This window comes from Triplophysa rosa, linkage group LG14 (genome assembly GCF_024868665.1).
Source record: "Triplophysa rosa linkage group LG14, Trosa_1v2, whole genome shotgun sequence".
In the NCBI taxonomy this organism is placed as follows: domain Eukaryota; kingdom Metazoa; phylum Chordata; class Actinopteri; order Cypriniformes; family Nemacheilidae; genus Triplophysa; species Triplophysa rosa.
This window is the reverse complement of record NC_079903.1, coordinates 9,953,401-9,967,714: the sequence shown is the minus strand read 5'-3', so window position 1 is coordinate 9,967,714 and position 14,314 is coordinate 9,953,401. Positions and strand designations below refer to the sequence as shown.

The following is a 14,314-nucleotide window of genomic DNA, read 5'->3' as shown; positions in this document are numbered from 1 at the left end:
ATTAGGTTTATATACTGTAAATATAATCAGAATGTAAAATTTCATTGTTTTCACATATTTATAATATCAAATATTTACATTAGATATGCTATTGGTAACTAATATACTTATTGTACTATTATTTTATTTATTGAGATTTTATCACAAAAATCATCTGGGGGTGTACTGACCAAAAAGAAAAAGGAAAGAAAAGGCTTTGAAGCACAGCTGCATTTTGGACTCACAAAGAGATGCCTTAAAGGGATAGTTCACCCAAAACTTAAAATCATTTACCCCCCCCCTCAAGTTGTTCCAAACCTGTATAAATGTCTTTGTTCTGATGAACACAGAGAAAGATATTTGGAAGAAATGCTTGTAACCAAACAGTTCTTGGCCACCATTGACTACCATAGTAGGAGAAAATACAATGGTCAAAACTTCCCCAGAACTGTTTGCTTTATACATTCTTCAAAATATCTTATTTTGTGTTCAACAGAACAAAGAAATTTATACAGATCTGGAACATCTTGAGTATTTTCATTTTTGCGTGAACTGTTTCTTTGAGAGGATCTGACAAGAATAAATAAGGGATATTATCACGTGTACACAAAAGCAATAAGCATACGTGATTCTACTTTACAGTAATATGAATTAAAATGTTATCTGATAATGTCACAACAAAATGCACATTTATCTGTTGAAATTGCTATGGAAAATCAAAGTATATATTTAACATTGCTACTTTGTGGCTTTTTTCCAGTTTTATTATACACTCACCTAAAGGATTATTAGGAACACCTGTTCAATTTCTCATTAATGCAATTATCTAATCAACCAATCACATGGCAGTTGCTTCAATGCATTTAGGGGTGTGGTCCTGGTCAAGACAATCTCCTGAACTCCAAACTGAATGTCAGAATGGGAAAGAAAGGTGATTTAAGCAATTTTGAGCGTGGCATGGTTGTTGGTGCCAGACGGGCCGGTCTGAGTATTTCACAATCTGCTCAGTTACTGGGATTTTCACGCACAACCATTTCTAGGGTTTACAAAGAATGGTGTGAAAAGGGAAAAACATCCAGTATGCGGCAGTCCTGTGGGCGAAAATGCCTTGTTGATGCTAGAGGTCAGAGGAGAATGGGCCGACTGATTCAAGCTGATAGAAGAGCAACTTTGACTGAAATAACCACTCGTTACAACCGAGGTATGCAGCAAAGCATTTGTGAAGCCACAACACGCACAACCTTGAGGCAGATGGGCTACAACAGCAGAAGACCCCACCGGGTACCACTCATCTCCACTACAAATAGGAAAAAGAGGCTACAATTTGCACGAGCTCACCAAAATTGGACAGTTGAAGACTGGAAAAATGTTGCCTGGTCTGATGAGTCTCGATTTCTGTTGAGACATTCAAATGGTAGAGTCAGAATTTGGCGTAAACAGAATGAGAACATGGATCCATCATGCCTTGTTACCACTGTGCAGGCTGGTGGTGGTGGTGTAATGGTGTGGGGGATGTTTTCTTGGCACACTTTAGGCCCCTTAGTGCCAATTGGGCATCGTTTAAATGCCACGGCCTACCTGAGCATTGTTTCTGACCATGTCCATCCCTTTATGACCACCATGTACCCATCCTCTAATGGCTACTTCCAGCAGGATAATGCACCATGTCACAAAGCTCGAATCATTTCAAATTGGTTTCTTGAACATGACAATGAGTTCACTGTACTAGAATGGCCCCCACAGTCACCAGATCTCAACCCGATAGAACATCTTTGGGATGTGGTGGAACGGGAGCTTCGTGCCCTGGATGTGCATCCCACAAATCTCCATCAACTGCAAGATGCTATCCTATCAATATGGGCCAACATTTCTAAAGAATGCTTTCAGCACCTTGTTGAATCAATGCCACGTAGAATTAAGGCAGTTCTGAAGGCGAAAGGGGGTCAAACACCGTATTAGTATGGTGTTCCTAATAATCCTTTAGGTGAGTGTATGTGACCCTGGATCACAAAACCAGTCTTAAGTAGCACGGGAACATTTTTAGTAAAAGACCAAATACATTGTGTGGGTCAAAATTATTGATTTTTCTTTTATGCCAAAAGTCATTAGGATATTAAGTAAAGATCATGTTCCATGAAGATATTTTGTAAATTTCCTACATTAAATATATAAAAACTTTATTTTTGTGAGTGGATGGTCTGCCACAGTGCCCCTGATTAACAACTTCAAAGGCGATTTTCTCAATATTTTGATTTTTTTGCGCTCTCAGATTCCAGAGTTTTAAACGGTTGTATCTCAGCCAGATATTGTCCTATTTTACCAACTCATATATCTATAGAAAGTTTATTTATTCAGCTTTCAGATTATGTAAAAATCTCAATTTCGAAAAATTGACCCATAAAACTGGTTTTGTTGTCCAGGGTCACATATGGCATATTCTGGCGACTGTACAGTATTTAGGCCTCAAAATGTTTAAATGTTGTGTTAATCTGTAAAGATATCTATTGTTCTTGTTTGACACCCTGATGAAGGCCTGCTAGGATACACTTTGTTTTTATGTGGCGCTGGAAATAAAGTGTCATGGGTCTGCACCACCTTGTCTTGCTTTTCTTGACCTAGTAGCAGAACCATGATAGAACCTCTTGTTTTATGTGGAGAGAGTCAGTTTTGGCATTCCATATACTCCCTCTCTCCGGTGTGGCGTCTCTGTTCCCGCTCTTTCGTCTCCTCGTTATTGTTTGTTAATTAGTTCATGTCCTGCACCTGTCCCCTCTTGATTTATCCCCTTTATAATGCCCTTGTGTCTTCTGTCTCGTGCTGGTTCATTGTACTCTGTTGTGTTTCGTGTGGGTGAGTTCTTGTCCTGTTAAGTGTAGCGTAGTCCTGTGTAATATGTTTGTTAATGTTATTTTTAGTCTTGTTTAGTGTAGTTAGTCTTTGTTCTTATTATACCCTTGTTTTCCCCCTCGTGGGTTTTTGTTTTGTGTGTTCTATTATTTATTAAAAAGCCTTGTTTAACCCCTTACCCGCTGTCTGCACCTGGGTTCTCTGTACTGTGTCCTTGTTCCCTCACCAGTCATGACATAAAGGCTTTTCAATACTAAAAATCTATGTCAGTGTCTGGATGTGGAATCTTTTGCTTCGTCAATGAGGAAAAATATATTTATCATTCTTTGTATTTTGTACCATTTATGGGGCACCGCTCGTATTTTTTGAGTACAATGGACTATTTTTGGACTCTTGAGCTATCTTTTAATTTTTTGTTTGTTTGTTTATTTGCTGTCTTTTATAAAACATTTTTTTTAATGGAAAATAACTGTAAGTACCCAAAACATGAAGGAATAGGATAAAGAAGTAGAAACCCCTTTCAACTTTAGAGTATGTAACTATAAGGAAATAAGAACTAAGGGAAAGAAAATATAGAAGAGAGAAAAATACCTTTTAAACTTTTTTATTTTCTTTCATCACTTTATTTAATTCACCTTACTTGATTTCTGTATTCAATACATCATCAGCATTGTAAACGCAGCACTGTAACCGTTACAAAATAACTCAACATAGCTTTATTGGCATAAAGAGGTGCTGAATATACGGCCGTAAGACCATTAAGGCTCAGCAACAGTCAATATTACATCCATCAAGCAAACAGTAATGCAACAATCTACTTTTACAATCGCACCTGAAGTGTGATTTGATTGGTTGACGAATACAAAATAAGCCTATGTATGCATCAAGGCTCATGATAAAGGTTTTGAACACTTTTGGTCACTATATACCATTATCTTAAAACATGCAAAAGTAACAATTAAACATGTGTAGGTGTGTCCTTATGACTGGTAGTGCATTTGGGATCAGTCATGGCATATTTTAAATATTATAGCATAGTTCATGCTTGTCTCACATTAACACTGCTGACACCACAACAAGTATGAACTAATCGCTGGACCACTGGGCCTTTTTTCCTGGTTAGATGAAAGATTTAATGACTTGAAGCTGAAACTTTGAGAACCTACTTGTTGTGGTGTTAAAAGTCAGCAGTGGTAATGTGAGACATGTATGAACTTTTTATCTAATGGAACACAGGGGGAACGGTATCTGACAGTAATATTCTCAGCTATCAGACAATCTTTCCCCTGCTATACTGTAGACAATAGACATGCTAAAATTTCAAGACCAAACACACTACTTGTTACACTTGAAAGGAAAATATTTCAATGTAATATTGGGGCAGGATCTGTTTTGCCCACCTGCCAGGATTCTACCCCCCTTAAAGCTATGCATGGATGAACATTAAGTCAAAAACAATTAGTTTGTTGCATGAACAGAAGCAACACTGTCTCATTAAAGGGGATGTGCAAAGGTGTTTCATGCATTCTGACTTCTATACAATGTTAAATGTGCTGTCTTCTCATGCTTGACATGGTCAACTTGTCAAAAACTGAGTTGGATGTGTGACGTAGTATTTCTGTGCTCGATACACTCCTCCAGCGTTCGTATAGGTTTCAGAATTTTTTTTTTTCGAAAATGAAAATCCGTTGCGTAACAACTTTTCATAGTCCCTTATTGGACAATTCTCCCTGAAAAGCACGCCCGCGCGTCAACCCGCCAGAGCGAGAAGAAAGCGCATGCCCACGCGTCAACCAGGGAGAGCGGGAGAAGGAGCATGCATACACGTCAAACAGCTGGAGCAAGAGAGAGCGAGAGCACTGGGTTCACGAAGTTCAGCTGTGTTTGTTTCTTCACTGCATTTCGGTGATGAATGATATAACGCTGGATTTTGAGATAGTTTGAAACTGATAGATGGTGCAGTCCAGCGCTAAAAGATGTCGGACATGCGGTTTCATATATGTGTTTTGTTGGCAATAAGTGCGCACGCATGTGCTTTAGTTCATTCATGCTTCATTCAATCATTATTAGTCAGGAAACAAAAATGTTGTGATATTAGGCTGAAACTCTGAGAACCTACTTGTTGTGGTGTTCAAAGTCAGCAATGTTATTGTGAGACAAGTATGAACTTTCTATCTAATTAATGGAAAACAGGGGTAACTGTATCTGACAGTAACATTCCCAGCCATCAGATAACATTTCCCCTGCTATAACTAGCAAAATATAACCTTTAAAGACTCAACATTCAAGCCCATTCCAAGCAAAATCCCAGTGTTCCAGTGGTTAGTGTATTGGGTTTGTGTGCTGAAGGTTGTTGTTTTGAGGCTCTTTATTTCCCTCCCTTTCAACACAGGGGAACCTTATCTGAAAGCAGCATTCTTAGTCAGGATACATTATCCTGCTTTAATGGATAATTTAGTGATATCAGGCTGAAAATCTGGGAACCTACTTGTTGTGGTTTTCAAAGTCAGCGGTGTTAATGTGAGACAAGAGTGAACTTTTTATTTAATGGTGTCACGATCGGTGAAGAGAAGAACCCAGATGCAGGCAGCGGGAGATGAAGGGGTTAACAGGAAGCTTTATTTTAACAAGAAACGCAAAACAAAAACCCACAGTGGGGAAAACAAGACACGATAATAATGGAAATCATAAAACAGGAACATAAACTGACTAAACTAATCTACAAAGACTAAATACCACACTAGACAAAACTACAATGAACTAACAATAACTAGACTCACGGAACCACCAGGAACAAGAACAAGTATGGGTCAGGAAACACATTGTGCATTGACAACATGAGGACTATTTAAAGGGAAGACAAACGAGGGATGATAACACAGGGCAGGTGGGGAACATGAGAAACGGCCGGGAAGTAATACAGGAAATGAGAGGGGCGGGGCCAATGACGAGACACGAGAAAGCACATGGGATGTCAAAAGATAAACACCCCATGGCTTTCTCACACTAAACCAAAGGCTTTGTCACGACTCTGCCACAAGACCAAGAAAACCATGACAAGATAAGGCAGAGTCATGACAAATGGAACATTGGGGGAACATTATCTGACAGTAACATTCAGCCGTCAGATAATTTCCCCCCTGCTATAACTAGCAAAGAAAAAATATAGCCTTTAAAGGCTCAACATTCAAGCAGGTTCTAAGCCAAATCCCAATGGTCCAGTGGTTAGTGCGTTGGGTTTGTGTGGTGCTGTTGTTTATTTTGGGACTCTTTATTTCCCTCCCCTTTAACACAGGGGAACCTTATCTGACAGCAACATTCTTAGTCAGGATACATTGTCCTGCTTTAATGGATAATTTAGTGATATCAGGCTGAAACTCTGGGAACCTACTTATTGTGGTGTTCAAAGTCAGCAGTGTTAATGTGAGACAAGTATGAACTCTATCTAATGGAACACAAGGGGAATAGTATCTGACAGTAACATTCTCAGCCGTCAGATATATTCTCCCTGCTGTAACTAGCAGCCTCACATTCAATCTGATGCCAACCGAAAAGCAGAGTGTTCCATTGATTAGTGCATTGGGTTTGCGTGGTGCAGGTTGTTGGATTGATGCTCAGCTTCTATTTTCCCACCCTTCAATACATGGGGAACCTTATCTGACAGCAGAATTCTTAGTTGTCAGGATACATTATCTTGCTTTAATGGTAAAATTTAGTGACTGTGGAACTTGTTGTGGTGTTCAAAGTCAGCAGTGTCAATGTGAGACAAGTATGAACTTTCTATCTAATGGAACAGAGCGGGAACGGTATATGACAGTTAAATTCTCAGCCGTCAGATATTGTTCGCCCTGTTATAACTAGCAAAATATATCCTTCAAAGGCTCCACTTTCAGCCTTGTGCTAATCAAATGACAAGAACATATTTCAAGGGGGTAATCTTGGGGTAGCATCTATTTTGCCCAACAGCCAGGATTCTAGCACTTCAGACTGCTCAAAAACAATTAAATTTAATGTATGCACACCAGCAACACTGTTTGTCTCTTGTAGCAGTTACTCATAATAGCATTACATGTTACACATAACCGGATAATGATAATAAGGGCAGTAGTGGCCTAATGGTTAGAGAGTCGGCCTCGTGACCAGAAGGTTGCTGGTTCGATTCCCAGTGCCGGCGGGTAACTACTGATGTGCCCTTGAGCAAGGCACCTTACCCCTACTTGCTCCCCAGGCGCTGCAGTGATAGCTGCCCACTGCTCCGGGTGTACGTGTGTTCACCACTTGCTGTGCATGTGTTCACTAATCTCTGGATGGGTTAAAAGCAGAAGTCACATTTCAGGTATGGGTCACCATATCTGACTAATAGGTCACTTTCACTTCACTTCATAATATTTAAAGGGGGTAATTTTGAGGCAGAATCTGTTTTACCCAACTGCCACGATTCTTCCCCCTTACTGTATAAGTTATGCATATATGCATGCACTGATGCATGCACTCAAGCAACACTGTATACTGTACTATATCTCATGGATAATTTCTTCATATTTACATATTGTAACTGGGTTTGTGAGGTGCAAGTTGTTGGACTGAGGCCTGGCTTTTTGATACAGACAAGACATCTCAGGACAACAATGCTAAAATAATCAGTGACATGACATCTAAACCGTACGTTTGTCCCCTACAAATACTCACCTGCCAATGACCACTGTGGGATCATATTTCTAATAAAACTCTTTGCTCCTACCAAGATCACGAGTCTTACACAGCCTAAACAAGACAAAACTGCATGATTTTAGTAAGTCTCATGTTGAAGAGAGGTCATGTGTGTTGACTTCTAGTATACTAGGACAGGGGTTTTCAAACTGGAGGCCTCCAGAGTTGCAAGAGGTCCCCAGAAAATTTTCAGATGAAAAAGTGGTAAAAGTCTACTGAACCTTATTACTGTTTCAATTCTAAGTGTTTATCTCTTTACTTACATGCAAAGTTTCCAGAATTGTATATATTTGTTTCTTTCTTGTGTGTTTCACTACAGTTCCGCACTACAGTTGATACAAATACACTGAAAATGTTTCTCTTCAGCGTTGTATACATCCAACAAGTGTGGTCAATTATTAGGGCAAATAATTTCCTTTAATGTGGTCTTTACAAAGCGGCCACCTCATTTGTCCCAAAGAGGAGATCGACCACAATCTCCGCAATACCTACAGTGATGCGGCTTGGGAGGAAGACCTAGGTCCCTATAGACCTTTGATAGATCCCCCAGAACCCACCACGGACTTCAACAGCAAGGAGCCCAGTTGGAAGGAGGTTCAGGAGGTCCTCAAGGCAGCCAGAGCAAGTCCTGCTCCTGGACCAAGCGGAGTGCCATACAAAGTGTACAAGAGGTGTCCCAGACTCCTTCACTGGCTTTGGAAGACCCTGAGGGTTATCTGGAGGAGGGGAAGGGTAGCCCAACAATGGAGATTTGCAGAAGGTGTCTGGATTCCCAAGGAGGAGAATGCTAAGAACATCGAGCAGTTCCGAACCATCTTGCTGCTTAGCGTTGAAAGGAAAATATTCTTCGCCATCCTATCCCGTAGGTTGACGGAGTTCCTCCTGAAGAATGAGTACATCGATACCGCTGTACAGAAGGGTGGAATCCCAAAGGTTCCAGGATGCCTTGAGCATACTGGTGTGGTCACGCAGTTGATCAGAGAGGCAAGAGAAGGGAAAGGAGACCTAGCAGTGCTGTGGCTCGACCTCACTAATGCATATGGATCCATTCCCCATAAGCTGGTGGAAACAGCACTGGATCGGCACCATGTCCCAAGTAAAATCAAGGACCTCATCTTGGACTACTACAAGAGTTTCAAGCTGAGAGTCACCTCTGGGACAGTCACATCCGAGTGGCATAGGCTGGAGAAAGGGATCATCACTGGATGCACGATTTCAGTGATCCTCTTTGCCTTGTCCATGAACATGCTGGTCGAGTCAGCTGAAGTCGAGTGTAGAGGTCCGCTCACCAAGTCTGGAGTCCGCCAGCCCCCCATCAGAGCCTTTATGGATGACCTGACTGTTACAACGACATCAGTGCCGGGGTGTTGATGGATTCTTCAGGGCTTGGAGAAGATCATCACCTGGGCTCGGATGTGTTTCAAGCCTGCAAAATCTAGGTCCCTGTTGCTCAAGAGAGGGACGGACGGCACTCGCTGGACGGCACCCAGATTCCATCGGTCACCAAGAAACCCATCAAGAGCTTCGGCAAAACCTTTGATTGCACCCTGAAGGACGCTGCCTCCATTAAGGCTGCAAATCGGGAGTTGGAGGCGTGGCTGACAGCAGTGGACAAATCGGGTCTGCCTGGGAAATTCAAGGCCTGGATCTACCAGCACGGTGTTCTCCCCAGGATCCTGTGGCCCCTGCTTGTGTACGAGTTCCCAATAACATCAGTAGAGGGCTTCGAAAGGAGGATCAGCCGTTACCGCCGTAGATGGCTGGGCCTGCCACAAAGCCTGAGTAGTATCGCTCTGTACGGGAACAACAAACTGAAGCTTCCCATAAGCAGCCTGAATGAGGAGTTCATGGTTACCCGTGCAAGAGAGGTGCTGCAGTACAGGGAATCCAGTGACCCGAATGTCTCCCGAGCTGGCATCGTAGTCAGGACTGGGAGGAAGTGGAGGGCAGAGGAAGCAGTCGAGCAGGCTGAGTCACGCTTGCGTCACAATGTGCTGGTCGGCCCAGTGGCATCTGGTCGAGCAGGGCTTGGTAGCGTTCCAACCACGCGCTACGACAAGGCCCGCGGCAAAGACAGACGCCGACTGGTCCAAGAGGAGGTGAGAGCTGGTGTGGAGGAACTGCGCGCTAGCCAGATGGTGGGGATGCGACAGCAAGGTGCATGGATGAGATGGGAACAGGCGGTGGAACAGGCTTTGGCGAGCTGAGCCTTACCGGATCAAGTTCCTGATTGCATCCGTCTATGACGTCTTACCCAGCCCATCCAACCTCTTCTGCTGGGGCAAGGTCGACACACCATTATGTCCCTTGTGCCTCAGAAGAGGAACGCTAGAGCATATCCTCAGCTGTTGCCCAAAAGCCCTGGGAGAAGGACGCTACACTTGGCACCTCGACCAAGTGCTGAAGGCGATAGCAGAAGCCATCTTCACCAGCATCACCCAGAACAAGCCTCTCCGACCAGCCAGGCAGGCGATTGCTTTCGTCCGAGCAGGGGAGAAGCCTAAGCCCCAGCCAAGGGGGGCAGTGGGACTCCTTGGAACCGCGCCGGACTGGCAGATGAAGGCCGACCTGGGGAAGCAGCTCAGATTCCCAGAGCACATTGTGGAAACCACCCTGAGACCAGACATAGTTCTGATCTCAGATTCAACAAAACAGGTGGTTCTTCTGGAGCTGACAGTCCCCTGGGAGGAGCGTATGGAAGAGGCCAATGAGATGAAGCGTGCCAAGTACGCCGACTTAGTGGAGGAGTGCCGCATACGGGGGTGGCGCGCCCAATGTGCGCCAATCTAGGTGGGCTGTAGTGGCTTTGCAGCGCGATCTCTCTGCAAAGCATACAGTCTGCTTGGTATCACAGGGGCACGCCAGAGGAAGGCCATCAAGAACACAACAGAGGCAGCTGAGAAGGCCTCTAGATGGCTGTGGATCAAGAGGGGTGATCAACACTCAATGACCTCAGGTTCCATCACTGATGATGTGTCTAAGTGCATCAACAAATGTATATTTAATTACAATATCACCGTTACTATTTATCTAACAAAGTTTAAGTGTTTCTTAAATGTATAGATTTATACGTATTTTTGGAAAGGGGTCCTTCACAAAAGGTTTGTCCTATTTGAAGACGTCATAAAGTTTGAAAATCACTGTACTAGTGGTCCTGATTGAACTAATCAGTCATGTTTGTGCCAACACGGTTGAGCAACATGCGAGCATGCAGTGTAATACATCTAAAACAAGTAAGTAGCTAAGCCAAAGAAACAGTCATACAGTTCTGAGATTTAAGTCATTCTACCAAATGGGTGACATTTGCTAAATGAAACTAAATCTAATATCACATATGTTTTACTATTCAAAATGTGTATTGGTCAATCTCAGAAAACTATTTTATTTTTACGTGGTTTATAAATGGAAGATTGATGCATTTTCGTATAGGACTAAGTTTTTAGCATAAAATTATCAAATACATGAAATATAGGCACATGGCGAACATGACAATAGCACGAGGACATGCTAGACAATAGCAAATTGTAGTGATTTGCCATTATTTTATATTAACAAGTAACTTCCATGAAGTAATTTAGGTAACAGGACTGTGTGTTGAGACTGACCCTCTCCAGTCATAGCTAAAATATCATAATATACTAAATTAAAACGAGTAATACAGTAGTAAAACGATCCGGTCGCTCCTGGTAGTTATTTTTATGAAATACTGCTTTACAGAAGCTAATTAAGAATACAAATGTAATGTAAACGTAAATGGCAATGTCACCAAAAAAGGGTGAGGACCATCACAACCTCTTAAGGTTCATAGTGGGCAATTTATATTCTTGGGCAAATATTACTGTTTTAATGAAGCATGTTGATTGTCTCGTAGTGTTGTTTTTATTTTACGTCAGATGACACATTTTTCCTTCATAATAATAATAATGGTTTTATAGCCTATTATATTTATTTATACATTAAATCAGTAAAATCAGTTAAATCAACCACTTACACCCATATAGTATTACATTACCTGTGCATTTAAATGTTTCTGTTACTTGTGTTTATTGGTGACACTTTACTTTCTTGCCACCTACATGTGAAAACGCCAAACACACAATTACTATCACTTTCCTGATTAAATTAGTCTAATTAATTATTACACTTTAATTAATTATACATTATACGTTGTCATTAAAAAGTCATAGTTTTCACAGAATGTTCTTTAGGCCTATGTAGGATGATTCTATGTAGAAAACAGTAAATCACAAAAAATGTAGCTGTGTTTTCACAGGCAGGGTCTAATATATATTTTTATGTTGCATTATTTTATGCTTATTTATGCTTGCTTTTATGCCTCTTAAAGTATGCTAATTTTTTTCTTCCGAAAAAAAATTCACTTCTGCCATCTGAAATAATATGCTCACATTTCCTCTTAGTGCAACTAAAGCGTCCAGCATCACTTTGATGAATGATAATACATAATGCATTAAAGATGCAACATAAGTAACTGAATAACATGACAAATGTGCCACACAGGTGGGTTTGGGCTCAGTTAATGAAGCTTCACAATATTCTGAGCTATAAACACAACAAACCTTCTTCATAGGCCTAAATTGACGAGCTGGACTCGAGCTGGGTAATGAAAATAAGTATTATATTAGATTTTAATTTAATATTAAGCATAATTTAAGCAAATTCTTTACACTATTATAATGTGTGTAATTAAAAAAAAACATAAGATCAAGATGTGTGTTCAAGAAAAATATCTGACATACTGTATGCTTTAATACACTCTTTTTATAATAAACGGATTCTTTTTTGCTTGTTAAAAGAAATACAAATGAAACACTTCAGTCATTTTGAATTAAATACAGATTTTTATTAAAGGTACAAAAGTTTTTCAGTCAAGAGAAATGATTAATTAAATAGTAATATTATTTATTATAAATGCATAGTAATTTATATGGATAAAAAATTATGTCATGTCATGTATCTAATGATCATAAATATGAATGTACTCATCTGGAATTTGATAAAAACGGCATCTCATGTTAATGCTGCATGTATTGTTGCTTTCACATGGATAAGGGTCAATGACGTATAATGACCACTTATCATGGGATGTGATCAATAATATCAATAATTGTATTAAATTAAAAAATAAAATATATCTCATTTTTGTGGCTGAAATATGAATGTCTGATACAGTATGCTTAAGTGAATGGTATTTTATTTATTATATCAAGGTTATAGAACAAACATGAGATGATTACCGAAACTCAAAGAAGTGCCGATACTTTGTTTCGAAATACTTTAAATACTAAATATTTGTATAAAAAATTCTAGGCATGTTAAGGAAATGAATTATATCTTGATGTTGTGATGTTGTTAAGTTGTTGGTTACTCCTGTTATCACGCTTGTTTTGAACAGTTGGAAAATTCCTAGAGTTTGATTCTTACCTGTTCGATACCTACCCGTTTGTATATACCTGTGGACTGTCTTCTGGTTCTTGTGGATTATTTGATTTCCCTGTGGATAGTTGCCCGTTTGACCGGTGGATGTTACTCATCTGTCATACTTACCAGGCCTCCAAGCCGTGGTTTCACTCATGTGTTGTCACAATAAACTGTCTGTGCACTTCACCTCAGTCTCATCGTTGCTCAGTTTATAACAGAAGATCTGACTGCCCATATGGAGGAAAGGGCCATTTTTTCCCTCATAATCTTCAATTAAAATCTGAAAATGTGTGTGCGTGCGTGCGTGCGTGCGTGTGTGTTTTACAGTATGAATAAACTGTGTGTGATCCTTTTTGTCAAGTAAATGATTTAAATGTTACAATCTCAGCATGTACCTATAAAATGATTTGTTGAAATATATGTACTATTTTTTGTATATAATATTTTAGTCTTGTTTTCCAATACAAATATCTAAAAAACATAATCCTAAATCAAGATACATCATTTACTTGAAAAGCAAAATAACCTAAGATATTATTTTGTGGGAAAAATTACTGAAATAAATGAATGCTTCTTAAGATATGCCATTTTGTAATTTCATGCAGTGGAGTTGTCATTGTATTGATGCACATGATGAATAATGCAAAATAAACAAGTAAAAAAATGTGTCTTTAAAACCGGTGGTTTACTTTACATTATTGTTACAAAAATAGGTTGATATTTCACATTTTATTTGCGATATCAAATCCATCTGAACGTGTTTGACAGTTTTTCAACATTTTTCATGTTCTTGATCTTTTTTTCAATCTTCTCTGGTAACACAAACAACAACTTGATTCATAAGCAGAACTCATTTCAGTCACATTGACATTCAAACTATGAGCAAAGCGTTGATTTTCACAATGCTGAATATTTATACTACAACTTACATGAAAATGTGTCATCTTCATATAAAAGTAAACAAAACACGAATATATAAAAATAGTTCTTTTTGGGGAGTGTACAAGTATTACAGTTAGCCTATGTGTAACTGCGTGCTTTTGATATTGATATTTGGCGTAGGTAGCCTACAGAAAAAATACGGACTACTTCAAAAGTGAACTCTTGTTATATTGACAAAATATGTTCGTTGATGTAAAAATTGTTTCGAGAAACGTATTATTTTTCTCATTTTTTAAGGATGATTCGAGAAGTGCACCAAAACTGCAAGTGAGGAAAATAATACACCACAAGATGGCAGCACAAATCTATAGAATCGTTGTCTGCTCCTTGCAAGCGTTTTTCTGGTCGGTAACAGATATTACGCACAGATATTGTCGTTTTGAGACGCACGTGCAGA

The 14,314-nt window shown here is 39.9% G+C and overlaps 1 pseudogene; it reads left to right on the top strand.

The window, feature by feature from the left end:
- Positions 1 to 7,956: 7,956 nt before the first annotated feature.
- On the top strand, positions 7,957 to 10,599 carry LOC130564454 (uncharacterized; annotated as a pseudogene).
- Positions 10,600 to 14,314: the final 3,715 nt, after the last annotated feature.